This window comes from Pristis pectinata, chromosome 20 (assembly GCF_009764475.1).
Source record: "Pristis pectinata isolate sPriPec2 chromosome 20, sPriPec2.1.pri, whole genome shotgun sequence".
In the NCBI taxonomy this organism is placed as follows: Eukaryota; Metazoa; Chordata; class Chondrichthyes; order Rhinopristiformes; family Pristidae; genus Pristis; species Pristis pectinata.
Genome location: NC_067424.1, coordinates 8,236,803 through 8,251,612, shown reverse-complemented (window position 1 = coordinate 8,251,612; position 14,810 = coordinate 8,236,803). Strand labels below are relative to the sequence as shown.

Here is a 14,810-nt window from a genome sequence, read left to right as displayed (position 1 = left end):
GATGCCCCCTAAGAATCTTCTATTTGGATATTTCTATCTTTCAATAAGATTTCCAATCAATCTCCTAAATGGTTAAGAATATTGATCTAATTTCTTCAGCCGAAAATGATGGAACATCCCTTTCATTGCAAGAATTAGTCCATTAAATCTCTTCTGGACTGCCTCCAATCCCAGTATATCCTTCCTTAAAATAGGTGAACAAAACTCTGCATAATACTCCAGGTGTGGCCTCAATGTCACCCTCTGCAATTACAATAATTCCTAATATCTAAACTCCAAACCTCTTTCAATAAAGACCTATACACCACTTGCCTTCCTAACCACTTAATGCAACTGCATGAAAATAGTATTCTATTTTTGCACAAGAACACCTAGATCCTTTTGTACTTCACTCATCTGCAGTCTTTCTTCAATTGGATAACACTCTGTTTTTAGCTTCCTCGTACTGAAGTGCATAACCTCATACTTTCCCACATTAAAATCCATTTGCCATGATTTTGCCCCCATACTCAATCTATCAATATCCAGTTGAAGAGCCTTAATATCAACGTCGCCCAACTCATTTTCATGTCATTGGCAAACTTGGATATCTTACAACCTGCTTCCTCTACCAGGTTGTTTATATAAATCTTGAGGGCCAAATATGGATTCTTCAGGCACTCCACAACTTGCATTTTTCCAGCCTGAACAAGACCCACTTATCTCAACTATCTCTCATCTATGCGGTAGCTGTTTTTTAATCCATGCCAACACACTTCTCCTGGTACCACGAAGCCCTCTAATAAATTTCTCTAACATAATTTACCCTGCATAAAACCACGTTGACTTCATTTACTTCATGTTGACTTTCAATATCTAGTCATTAAGCTGCTCTAAATGATGGATATTGCTTCCCTGATTATGGACTCCAGCATCTTGCCAACAACAGATGTTAATCTAATGGGCATATTGTTACCCACCTTTTGTCTTCCTGCCCTAGAGGCATGGAGTTATGCAGCACAGAAACAGGCCTTTCCACCCTACTTGTCAATGCCAATCAAATTGTCAACTTGAACTAGTCCAATTTCTCTGCATTTTATCCATATCCTCCTAAACCTTTCCTATTCATGTACCTGTACAACATTTTCTAGGGCAGTACCATTTACTGTGCAAGTCCTACCCTGGTTTTACTTATCAAAGTGCAACACCTTTCATGTGTCTGAGTTAAATTCCATTTGTCATTCTCTGGTCCACTTCCTAAATTGATCCAAGATAAGATCTCTTTATTAGTCACATGTATATCGAAACACACAGTGAAATGCATCTTTTGCGTAGAGTGTTCTGGGGGCAGCCCACAAGTGTTGCCACGCTTCTGGCGCCAACATAGCATGCCTACAACTTCCTAACCCATATGTCTTTGGAGGAAACTGGAGCACCCGGAGGAAACCCACGCAGACACAGGGAGAACGTACAAAGTCCTTACAGGCAGTGGCCGGAATTGAACCTGGGTCGCTGGCACTGTAATAGCATTATGCTAACTGCTACACTACCGTGCCTGCCCTACATCCCCTTATAAACTTAAGTAAATCCCCTTGATCTACATCCCCTTATAAACTTAGATAACCCTCTTCACTGTCCACTCTACCACCAATTTTGAACAATGTTGAACAACCTTCTTGACCAAGGGATTCACATTATTGGCTTCATTTTAATCCCCTGGTACCTTTCTATAACTCAGTGAGTTTTGACAAACATCAGTCAATGTCTCCAGTATCTCTGCAGTCACTTCCTTTAATCATCTTAACTGTAGGCAATCAGGTCCTCGCAACTCAGGTCCCACAAGGATTGCTTCTGGGACCTCTATTTTTCATGATATTTATTAATGACTTGGATGAGGGGGTAGAAGGGTGGGTTAGCAAGTTTGCCGACAACACAAAGGTCGGTGGTGTTGTGGATAGTGTAGAAGACTGTCGAAGCTTGCAGAGGGACATTGATAGGATGCAGAGCTGGGCTGAGAAGTGGCAGATGGAGTTCAATCCAGAGAAGTGTGAGGTGGTACACTTTGGAAAGACAAACTCCAAGGCGGAGTACAAGGTTAGTAGCAGGATTCTAGGTAGTATGGAGGAGCAGAGGGATCTGGGAGTTCATTATCCACAGATCACTGAAAGTTGCCTCACAGGTGGATAGGGTAGTTAAGAAAGCTTATGGGATGTTAGCTTTTATAAGTCGTGGGATTGAGTTTAAGAGCCGTGAGGTAATGATGCAGCTCTAAAAAACTCTGATTAGACCACACTTGGAGTACTTGTGTCCAGTTCTGGTCATTTCATTATAGGAAGGATGTGGAAGCGTTGGAAAGGGTGCAGAAGAGATTTACCAGGATGCTACCTGGTTTAGAGAGTTTGCATTATAAGGAGAGACTAAGGGAGCTAAGGCTTTACTCTTTGGAGAGAAGGAGGATGAGAGGAGACATGATAGAGGTATACAAAATACTAAGAGGAATAGATAGAGTAGACAGCCAGCGCCTCTTTCCCAGGGCACCAATGCTCAATACAAGAAGGCATGGCTTTAAAGTAATGGGTGGGAAGTTCAAGGGAGATATCAGAGGGAGGTTTTTCACTGAGATAGTGATTAGTGTATGGAATGGGCTGCCTGGGGTGGTGGTGGAGGCTGATATGTTGGTCAAGTTCAAGAGGTTGTTAGGTAAGCATGTGGAGGAATTCAGAATAGGGGATATGTGGGATGAAGGGGTTAGATAGTCTTAGGCATGGTTTAAAGGTTGGCACAACATGGTGGGCCGAAGGGCCTGTATTGTGCTGTATTGTTCTATGGTTCTATGTTTCTATAACTCACCTCCCTTAATCCTGTTCATTTTCCCAATAGATTGTCCCTGTAATAGGAATTTTTACAATCTCTTCCACACAATACAAGACAATTTGAAACTTGCCTGTCAGATATCTTTGGGGTATTTTAGGTGTCCTCCACCATGATGACTGATGCTGAATATTGACTTAACTTATCCTCTATTTTCTCATTCCCATTATTAATTCACTCTCTAGGCAGTCTCACATTTGCCTGCCCTACCCTCTTCATTTTTATATATCCATAGAAGCCCTTGATGGTTTGTTTTAATAATATCTGCCAATTTTCTCTCATAATCAATAATCTTTTGCCTTGATAACTTTTCAGTCTCTTACAGCTGGTCCCAATGGTCTGGTCTACCGCTAGCTCTTTCTGTTTTATATGTTCTGATATTTGCTTGAATATTATCATAGTCCTCTTATGTTAACCACAGGTAGTTCACCCTTGCCCTGGGATTCCTCTTTCTGATTGTGATAATATTGGGATGCTTGGCTATGTTTTTTATAAACCTAAGCACCTATTTCCTGGTGGATGGAATTGAGAAATGTGACCTGCACTTGTGTGTCCCAGTTCAGGCAGGGTCCAGAAGAATGCGTAGAAGGATTGAACTCAAAGGTTCGCTAAGATGAACAGTTTTAGTTCTGAGGAGGGAACTATCCATGGAGAGGGATGATCGGATAGTGGTATTCAATGTGATTGGTAGTTTGGATATAGAACATAGAACATTACAGCACAGTACAAGCCCTTCGGCCCACAATGTTGTGCCAACATTATATCCTGCTATAAGATCTATCTAACCCTTCCCTCCCACATAGCCCCTCATTTCTCTATCATTCATGTGTCTACCTAAGAGTTGAGTCAGGTCTGACTATTTTCCCCTATTCAACATTATGAGGGCATAGGTTTAGGGGCTGGAGAAACTAATTGATGCAAATGGTTATTAGGGACTTGAAAGCCCAACAGGAAAAGGGTCAGGGATATAATCACTGACAGGCAGCTCTCCAGCTGCACCAAGATCTCCAGCTGGCTGCCCAGACACTCTGCTGTGTCTCCCGGCGAGGTACAGCTCTCCAGTTCAAGTTATTTTTCACACTTTAAAGCAAATATTTACTAAACTGTTCCTCGAATAAAACCTCTTCCACCAGTGACACTATCACAATACTTGAATGCACAGAAAATTGCCATCAGGATTTAGGATATTCTTTGCCAATGACTAAGTTTTCTTCTCACATCTGCAAGCTCAGAAAAGCAGCCCCCCAATGAGGGGAAAGTGATATTATAGCTATTAGAGAATCATTGTTGATGGACAGGGCAGGACTGGCAACTCAATATTCCAGGGTACAGATGCTACAGCTGTGATCGAGGTAGAGGTAAGAGAGGAGGGGGAGTTACATGTTTGACTAGGGAGAACATCACAGCAGTACTTAGAGAGGTTCCTGGGAGATTGTCCAGTGAGTCTATATAGGTGGAACTTCGAAATAAGAAGGGGGTTATCACCCTTCTTATTGGGCTTTTAAAAGTGAGGTTGGGAAGCTCATGGCCAACATGTAGCAGGCACGGTAGTATAGCAGTTAGCATAACGCTTTACAGTAGCAGCGACCCAGGTTCAATTCTGGCCACTGTCTGTAAGGAGTTTGTACATTCTCCCCATGTCTACGTGGATTTTCTCCGGGTGCTCCGGTTTCCTCCCACATTCCAAAGACATACAGGTTAGGAAGTTGTGGGCATGCTATGTTGGCGCTGGAAGTGTGGCGACACTTGCGGGCTGCCCCAGAACACTATGCAAAAGATTCATTTCACTGTGTGTTTTGATGTACATGTGACTAATAAAGATATCTTATCTTATGTACCTGTAGAGTGAAGGGCAAGGCTGGCAGGATGAGGAAGCCCTGGATGATGAGGGATATTGAGGATCTCATCAGCAAAAAAAAGGGGGCATATGTCAGGTATAGGCAGCTTGGATCAAGCAAATCCCTTCAGGAGCATTAGGGAGTAACTTAAGTGGGAAGTCATGAAGACAAAAAGGAGACATGAGATAGCTTTGTCAGGTAAAGGAGAATCCTCAGAGATTCAGTAAGTATATTAAAAGCAAAAGGGCAACTAAGGAGAGAATAGGTCCCCTTAAGGATCAATATGATCATCTATGTGTGGAGCCATAACATATGGGTGATGTCTTAAATGAATGTTTCTCATCTGTATTTACCACAGAGAAGTATGTGGGATCTAGGGAATTCAGGGAAGAGAATAGTCTTGAAATGTCTTGAAACAAATCCATATTACAAAAGAGGAACTGCTAGCAGTCTTAAAGCACATAAAAGTGGATAAATCCCCAGAGCCTGACCAAGTGTATCCTTGGACATTCTTACCCTGGCAGCGATATTTGTAGCATAGTTAACCATGTGTGAGGTACTGGAAGACTGGAGGGTGACTAATGTAGTGCATCTATTTGAAAAGGACTGCAAGGACAAGTCAGGGAACTATAGTCCTGTGAGCCTAACGTCATGGTGGGAAAGTTATTGGACGGGATTCTAAAAGGCAGCATCTGCCTTCATTTGGAAAGGCAAGGGCCTATTACCGATTGCATGACTTTGTGTGTGGGAAATCAATTCTCACAAATTTGGTTGAGTTTTTTGACCAAGAGGACTGACAAGGACTTGGCAGAAGATGTTATCTACTTGGACTTTAGCTAGGCCTTTGACAACATCTCTGATGGTAGGCTGGTCAGTAAGGTTAAATTACATGGGATCCAGGGTGAGTTAGCCATTTGGATGCAAAATATGCTTGGGTGGTAGAAATCAGAAAGTAGTAGTGGAGGGTTGTTTTTCATACTGGAGGCCTGTGACCAGTGGTGTGCCACAGGGATCGGTGCTGGGTCCACTGTTGTTTGTTGTCTGTATTAACAATTTGGGTAAGAGTGTAGTTGGCATGGTTAGTAACTTAGTAGGTGGCACCAAAATTATGAAGAAGGTTATCTAAGAATATGACAGGATCGAGATCATTTGGGAAAGTAAGCCAAGGAATGGGAGAGGAATTTAACTTGGACAGTAGTGAAGTGTTGCTTTTGGGAAGTTAAACCAAGGCAGGATGTACCAAATGGCAGGGCCCTGCAGAGTGTTGTAGAACAAAGAAATCTGGGTGTACAAGTATATAGTTCCCTAAAAGTGGTGACACAGCTACACAGGGGTTTGGCACACTTGTCTTCATTGGTTAGGGCATGGAGTACATGAGCTGGGACATCATGTTAAAGTTGTATTATTCATTGGTGAGACTACAGTTGGAGGTTTGTGTGCAGATCTGGTCACCTAGCTAAAGGAAGAATGTCCTTAAGCTGGAAAGGGTGCAAAAAAGGTTCACAAGAATGTTACCAGGACAAGAAGGCTTGAGTTATCAGGAGACACTGGATAGGCTGAGATTTTTTTTCTTGGAGGGTAGGAGGCTGAGAAGTGACTTTAGGAAGTATGTAAATTCATGAGGGAAACAGATAGAGTGAGTGGTCACAGTCTTGTTTCCCTGGTAGATGAGTCTAAAGCTCAAGGGCATAGATTGAGAATTAGAGGGGAAAGATACAAGGAGGACCTGAGGAGCAAGTTTTTCACACAAGAGGGTGGTGGGTTTATGGAATGAGCTACCAGAGGAAGTGGTAGAGGTGGGTACAATAAAAATGTTTAAAAGATATTTAGACAGGTACATAGATGGAAAAGGGATATGGGCCAAATGCAGGCAAGTAGGACTAGCTCAGTTAGGCACCCTGGTCTGCATGGATGAGCTGAGCTGAAGGGCCTGTTTCCATGCCTTATAACTCTGAGTGTCTAATGTGCTGGTCAGACATCTGTTTGCCCATTATTATGACAGAAGTTGTCTTTTCTTTGAGAGCAACAACAGCATTGTCCTGTTGTATCAACAACTGTACTTGGTCCAATATCTCAGCATACACTCAGTGCACAGCTGGGTTCATCCTTCCAGTGGGTGCTGGGCCCCAGAAATAGATCTCCCAGTGCTGGTGGAGGTCAGGTCCCTGGCTGGAACTTTCACTTACATTTACACAGGATTAAATAGGGTTTGCAGTCCCACCAGACCAAGCCCTTTAACTTCCCCAGAAACATCTCTGCATCACCTGTGTTCAGATATGCACTGGAGACAGAAATTATCCACCTCCATGAAACCAATCAGCTGTTCACTCAAGGCATGAGTTTCCACTTGTCAATCACGTTGTCTTGCTTGACTGCACTTGATAACACGTGAGACTGAATTTTATTTCCTTATTTCAACAGGACCTGAATATTCTTGTGAAACCTTTACAACAGAATCAACTGCAAGGTAAACCACTCAATCCAGTTCCCCTTTAAACTACGGTTTTCATTGCTGATTAGCCCTGCTTCAGCATGAGAGATAATTGAAGGGAGATTTTCTATTTCACTTGCTTGTACTGAATGCCTGCAAGAGTATTGTCTTCAATTCTACTGAATAGCGAGAACTGATTATAGCTGATGCTCTCCTATATGTTTCAAGCTTGAGGCTCCAAATTCAATTACTCTCTCTAAATATTCTGTAATAATTTAGACATAAAAGTTGAGTATAGTTTGTTATTTTAGAATGTAGCTTATTGGAATAGAAGAGGTTCAGGGTTTACATCATACTGTTGTGTAATAGAATCATACAGTCCCAGAGTTAGACAGTATCGAAAAAAGCCATGTGGCTTACATTGGGCATCCATCTGTATAAACCCATCTTCCACCAATTGGCCCACAGCCTTCTATGTATAGGTGACTTAAGTACTCAATCAGACACTTCATCAATCCTGTCAGTGACTCTCTCAAGCAGTGCTTTCCAGGTACTCACCACCATCGTGGAAAAGGTCCCCTCAAATCCCCTCTAATCTCTTACCCTTACCCTAAATCTATGTCCTCTATTTTTATTCACCTCTGACAAGGGGAAAGTTTCCTGTAATCTACTGCACCTGTACGCCTCATGAAATTATATAGCTCAATCACATATCCTCTTAACCTCCTCTGCTTCATGGAAAATGGGCCCAGTATCTCCTCATAATGTTTGTTTTTAGGAAATGAGAACCATTTGCTGTCCTCAGAGGGTGTTCCCTGCAGTATTCACCACGACTGCTCCATCACTAACCTCATCCCATGGTGTGAGGTGAGTTGTATTTGCCAAACCCCAGGATGCTGCTTTGTCTTGCTGTGGCACTGACTGGGAAGATCCTGGGTATGCATTAAAGGCACAGCCATTGATATGACTTGTGAACAACACCTTGCAGAGTAGGTCAAAGTCTCAATGCCGGTCACTGCCAGAAAAAAGTCTTCTCCTAAGATGTGTGATTTGAAGATGACACTAAATAGGTGGTTTTGTAGGCAGTGAGAAGATTATCGAAGAATTACAGCAAGATGTTTGATCAGCTGGGTAATTGGGCTGAGAAATGGCAATGAAGTTTAATTCAGATATGTGTGAAAGTTGTTGCATTTTGGAAAGTCAAATAAAGGTAGGACTTTCAATGGTAGGCTCCTGAGGAGTGTTGCAGAACAGAGGGACTTGGAATTCAGGTACATGGTTCTCTGAATGTGGAGTCACAGGTAGACAGCATTGTGAAGAAGGCTTTTGGCATGTTGGCCTTCATCAGTCAGGGCACTGAGTATAGAAGTTGGGAGGTGATGTTGCAGTTGTACAAGATATTGGTGAGGCTGCTCGTGGAGTACTGCGTTCAGTTTTGTTTGCCCTGCTATAGGAAAGATTGTATTCAACTGGAAAGAGTGCAGAGAAGAATTACAAGGATGTTTCCAGGTCTCAAGGGACTGAGTTAGAGGGAGAGGTTGGACAGGCTGGGACATTTCTCCTAGCAATGGGGGGGGGGGTGATCTTATGGAGGTGTATAAAATCTTGAGGGGTATAGATTGGATGAATGCGCTCTATCTTTTTCCTAAGATTATGGAATCAAGAACTAGAGGGTATAGGTTTAAGGTGCAAGGGGAAAGGCTTAATTGGAACTCAAGGGGCAATGTTTTTACACAGGGGGTGGTGAGTATATGGAATGAACTGCCAGAGGAAGTGGTTGAGGCAGGTACAATAACGACTTTTAAAAGACATTTGGACAGGTACATGGATAAGAAAGGTTTAGAGGGACGTGGACCAAAGGCAGGAAAATGTGAGTTGCTTGGATAAGTGTCTTTGTCGGCATGGACCAGTTAGACTGAAAGGCCTGTCTCCATGCTGTATGACTCTATGATTCTTGAGTGTTGGGCATTTAAGGTGAGGTTACACCATTGTTCTGGATTACACAGCATTAAACTGGATTGTGCAGGAGATATAATACAGAAGAAAACCATTCAGCCCAAGCAGTCCATGTCGTCACTTATGCTCACTTCAAACTTCCTCCTGTCTATTCATTATCTATCCTTATTGATGTGAGAGTGAGCGCCACATCCTCACCATTCTTAACGGGGTGGTGTTTCTTCCACAATACCAATTGTATTTCTTGGTGACCCTCTTATGTTGATGCACTCTCATTATGCTCTTCCCACAACTGAAAACAGTTTCTTTGTATCGATGTTATTAAAATTTTCTCTCTCATCAAGAGAAGAGAGATATGATCTGTTCATCCTTTCCTTGATATTATGCTGTCTCTTTCCTGGAATCATCCAGTTTAAGTCTTCTCCCTTGTTGTTCCATACTATTCTTGCCCATTTTATCTCCCAAATCTCCATGCACAATTGCTCAACATCTGTTTGTCTCTAACGTATTAATTTGTTTCTACTGCTACATGTTTCCTTCTCTTTTATCACCATGAAGTGCATTTTATTGTGGTCACACATTTTTACTTTTCATATATGTTCTGATTGATTTACCCTGTGGTTGCTCCAATTTGCGAAGTCTCTTATTGGGCTTTTAGATATTGTGTTGTGAGTGAGTCCTTTAGAAATTATTGAACTTGATTCCTCTATCCTCACATCTTCCACTGTAGTCCAGGAAATAATGAGATTTTAGTGACCATTGATGAATATTTTTCTCAGTTCTATATTCATTGACCTAATCTGTCTGCATAATTCATGTCCCACCTCCCTTCCACTATCGTTCGTTATCTTTCATAACTATCCATGTGGATTCTCTCACTGTCTTCCTTACAGATGCCCGCTGTCGCCAATGACATCTCATTATCATAGACACCTCGCATTTCACAATTTCCTTCTCTACCTTTTCTAAATCCATTTTCAGTTTGCAATTTCTAATTCAAAGTCCACATTTGTCTGCAGCTAAGTCCCTGTATTTAGGACTGTAACTGATGATCACAGGTTGTCCTCCCTCCCTCAGTCCAACACTAGTTTATTCTCCCAGCTGAACTGCCTTGGCTCTGCTGCTTTACCTTGTTCCACTTTGTTAATATAACAGAGGGAACAGGAGGTAAATGTTTCAAACACAAAGCTGACTCGTTTCCTCTCACTGATTCGGTACCTCTTCCCTTTCCTTCAGTTATATGATATGGACTGTGGGGCGCTGGCTGCTCTTTGCTCTGCTGGTGATCTGGTCTATTTCAGTCACATGGTTCGCAAGAGAAACAAAGGTAGGTTTATGGCCATCAGTGGAATTGCTTTCAATATACAGATCATCTGAAGAAAAACATTTATATACGTGAACCCTTTCTTATCTCATGGTCAAAACAAAGCATTATTGCAGATGATATGACTAGATTTTGACAACTGTCTGTGTGAAGAATGCTTGATGTGAATGTATTGGAGTCCTTGTTTCAAACAGAATTCTGTTGCAAGTGGCCATCTGAAATACAGCAGAGTTTCCAGTGTCGATGAAACTCATGACTTCAACTTTGTCTTTTGCAGAGACCCAGTGATCCTCACAGCTTGGCCCATGAGGTAAAATGAAGGCTCCAGAATTACACCCATGAGGAAATTTTACACCAAGATCAAATATTCATTATTCTTCCATTTTGTGCAAATTTTATCAATGTGGCAGAATTAACCTCTCTTGTCATCAAACTGTTAACTTCATGAAGGGGAAAACAAAACAAAATAATGTTGCCATCCTTCAAGGCAGTGGTTTTGTTTTTAGAATTCCATTTCCAACATGTTATCCTCACTAATCTCAATATTACGGCACCTTTCCCAATGTTTCCTTCACCCCAGCATCAATTTTCAACCCTTACATGCCTGTGAACTGCTTAAGACCCTTTTACTCTGTTAAGCTCTGTTCCATGGATTCAAATGCCTGAAGCTGTTGTTGTTTATTCCAATAACCAATTAATAATAATCAATTAAAGTGCTTCTTTGTAAACTGCTGTTGTCAATGAAGGGTTTATCCCTCTGGTTTTGCTTAGAATGAAACTTCACTCATGGAGAATAGATCGCATTCAGGGTCCTGGATTTTCCTCAAGGTGTCAGTGGTTGAGAACCTTCAGGAAAGGGAAACAATTAATTTTTTGGATCATGATATCCCATCAGAACAAGTCTATGGAAGGATGTTCACCTGAAGTGTTAGCTTTATTTTTCTCTCTGCAGATGCTGCCTGACCTGCTGGTATTTCCATCATCTGCAGACTTCATTTCACATTGGCACATATTTGGCTTGTGTGTTCAGAAATATTGATACACAGAGAATGCTGCAATGAATTATTCAGTATGTGCACAATTGATGTCACTGTACAAAGGTCTTAAAGGACAATGAACAATGGAGAGTAATGTCGGGTGCTGAATAAAATGAGTGAGGTGCAATTTGTCGCAGCTTGCAACGGTCAACAGTGTGTGAAACTTCAAATAGGAGGTGTTACTTTTCTCAGTGCTGATAATATGACTGTAACCCATGAATGTACAACAAAGGGTCTTATTTGAAAATGAGAGAAGGGGAACCTCATTATTGCAATTATAATCATGAAGTTAGAAAACATGGGGAAGTATTTGCTGCTTATCAGGTACAAATGCTCCACTGACAAGGATGAATGTGACATAACATCCTTCACCTGGTAAGTGAAGCAGTGAAGCAATAAAACCAGAGGTTGTTTTGAGCTCATAAACTCTTCAGGTCATTTCCCAATGCAATTGGCCCACTGATGGACCTCGACCTATTAAACCCAAGCTTGTTAATGCTCTGAGGGAAGGAACTTGCATTGAAATGAAGCCTTTGCCTATCCCAGGACATCTCAAAGCAGTCCACAGACACTGAGTGGAAAACGTTGTAAGATCCCACAGTTGTGTTTACAGGTATGCACAGGATGGGAATTCAGTTTAAGTAAGTATGTTTAAGCAGTCTTTTCATTCTTTTCACTGAATTGTTGTTCAGTGCTGACACTCTGACTTAGTTGCTGAAACACAGGATGTGTTTTGTATCTCTACACTTGTTCTCATCAGCATATTGCACCATAGTTTGCTGAGAAGTTTTCCCAAGAAGTGATGGGGCAATGGAGGAAGAGGATTGAACATGTCGTCATCTTGTAGCACCCATTGGTGCTTTTGCACATTGTGTTTCATAAGGCAAGTGAAGAGGACAGATGTTCTAACCCAATATCCTTTACTGAGGGTGAACATCACACAGCTAACAGCAGTGACTGACACAACTGTGTCAATGCTCATACTATGTGATGTACATAATTTATGCAGATATACATACATGCCTAATATACTGCACTGTTTTCCCCTGAAAACCTAACAAACCCAAAATGACAATAGCGCTCCATGTATGTTAAATTATTTTTGTCATTTAACTATTTACATACAAAGTCAAATTAAGCTTTATAAAGTTACAAAGTCAGCAAATAAATTCAGGTGAATATAAATCAATTACTTTCTTGGATCACCTCAACTCTCACACTGCAATGAAACCAAGCTTGAACAGTTAAAGTTGTTCAGTAAACCCCGTGTATTACTTCTCCAATATGTGGGACACGTGACAACTGTTACCTCTTGTACTGAAGTTCTCCTCAGACTTCATCTGTTCGAATGAATCATACAGCACGGAAACTGAATAGATCACACTTCAATTAACATCAAAAGATGAACAGGATGAAGCAGGTGAACAGGAATATTGGAAAACTGGCAGCTTCCATTAGCTGGGATGGTGAGTGAATGTATGCTAGGGTAGGGGTAAGGGAGACCATGGTGGTGGGGGGAGATAGGTGAGGTAGAATTGTCCTGTTCCTGGATAAGAGTGAACTATCCAGTTTCTGTGCTGAATTATTCTATCAGAAATACTAAGCTACAGGGGTTGTCTACTCTCACAGATCATTTCCTGTCAAAATGGTGTTGGTTTGGTTCAAGAACAGAACTCACTTGGATTTTACCTATTGTGAATGTGTAATTCATTCAACTGGTTTTCCCCCAATATGTTACTGAAGTAAAGTGAAATTCATCATAGATCTTGAAATTGCACTTGACCAATGGAATATATTTAAGAAGAAGTGACATTACAGAGTTTTAAAGAGCTAACTTGGATACCAGAGAGGAGAGGGAATGAAGCCAAGCACTGTTTGCTGAGCTCATGTGAAAAGCCCCTTCTCCCACACTTCATTTTCTGCTTTGCTCCTTCCTCAGCAGCAAGTTCTTCAAACCAGCTTTAATTGAATTATCACTAAGGCAGATCCAGGAAGGTGAACAAATCTTACAGTGCAAGTTCACAGCTCTCTGAAAGTGGCAACACAAGTAGATGGTAATGAAGGCATATGGCATTGGTCAGACATTGAGCATATAGTCAGGAGTTCATGTTGCAGCTGTATAAAACTTTGGTTAGGTCAAGTCTGAAGTATGTCTGCAGTTCTGGTTGCTGCATTATAGGTCAGATGTGGAGGTTTCGAAGGGGGTGCAGAAGAGGTTCACCTGGATTGGAGGGTATAAACTATACAGAGAGGTTGGACAAACTAAGGTTGTTTTCTCCAGAGTGTTGGATGCTGAAGAGAGACCTGATAGAAGTTAATCACATTACAAGAGGCATAGATAGGGCAGATAGTCAGGGTGGAAATGTCAAATATCAGAGGATATTGCTTTAAGGTGAGAGTGAGAAAGCTTAAAGGAAATTTGCGAGGTGAGGTTTTTACGCAGAGAGTGGTAAGTGCCTGGAATGCACTGTTGGGGTGGGTGGAAGCAGACATGTTAATGGCATTTAAGAAGCATTTAGACAGGTACAGGAATATTCAGGGGATGGAGTGATACCGATCATGTGCAGGCAGAGGGCATTAGTTTATTTGGCAGCATGGTCGGTGCAGACATTGTGGGCCGAAGGGCCTGTTCCTGTGCTGTATTGTTCTATGTTCTATTAGCAGAAACCATCTCCCACATTTTGATAACTATACTGACCAATGCAAAAGCAGGCGGGACAACCGCAGGTAACTAGGCAACTTGGTCGGCATGTACCAGTTGAGCCGAAGATACTGCATAACTCTCTGACTCCATGACTCTAGTTTGCAATGTGAGCAACATTACTGCCCTTCACAATGCAAGTTTCGGGTAACTGTGCAGAACCAGATGTTCTCCTGGTCAACACTCATTTGGACTCCCAGTAGTCAAAAGGTTTCCCGTTTACCGCGGAGAGCGCAGAGCTCAGGAATCCATGCAAGGACAGCGGGATCAACAGTAGAAACCGTCCACTGTGGGGGAGGTAAGTCAGGCTATTTATTTGATATACTTAAGTTTGTTTACAAGTTTAAATTGCTTTAAATGTGTGCGCACTCTTACTCTTTCAAAGTGAAATGTTTAACCAACTTATCATTATTGTTCAATGTTAACAGGCTCGGAGACACTCAGACACTTCCCCTACCTCTGTGAACAAGCTTTTCATTAACTGTTTCATCTGTGGCTCTGATTTAAATCCCCAGTGCTATTGCCAACCGACGGGGGTGGGGTGGCGGGTGGGAGGTGACGAGCGGTGAATGTTCCACTCACACTCAACGTTTCAATAAGTATTTCATTTTTTTTTCTTCAGCAGTTAACATTTCTCCATCAACCCTTTACCCGAATGACTCACTACAGCTAA

General features: G+C 41.8%; 1 protein-coding gene across 3 annotated transcripts in view; it reads left to right on the top strand.

The window, feature by feature from the left end:
• LOC127580793 (polymeric immunoglobulin receptor-like) overlaps positions 1–14,810 on the top strand; it is a 51,606-nt gene that overhangs the window by 9,481 nt on the left and 27,315 nt on the right. The gene's annotated exons all lie outside the window — the stretch shown is intronic.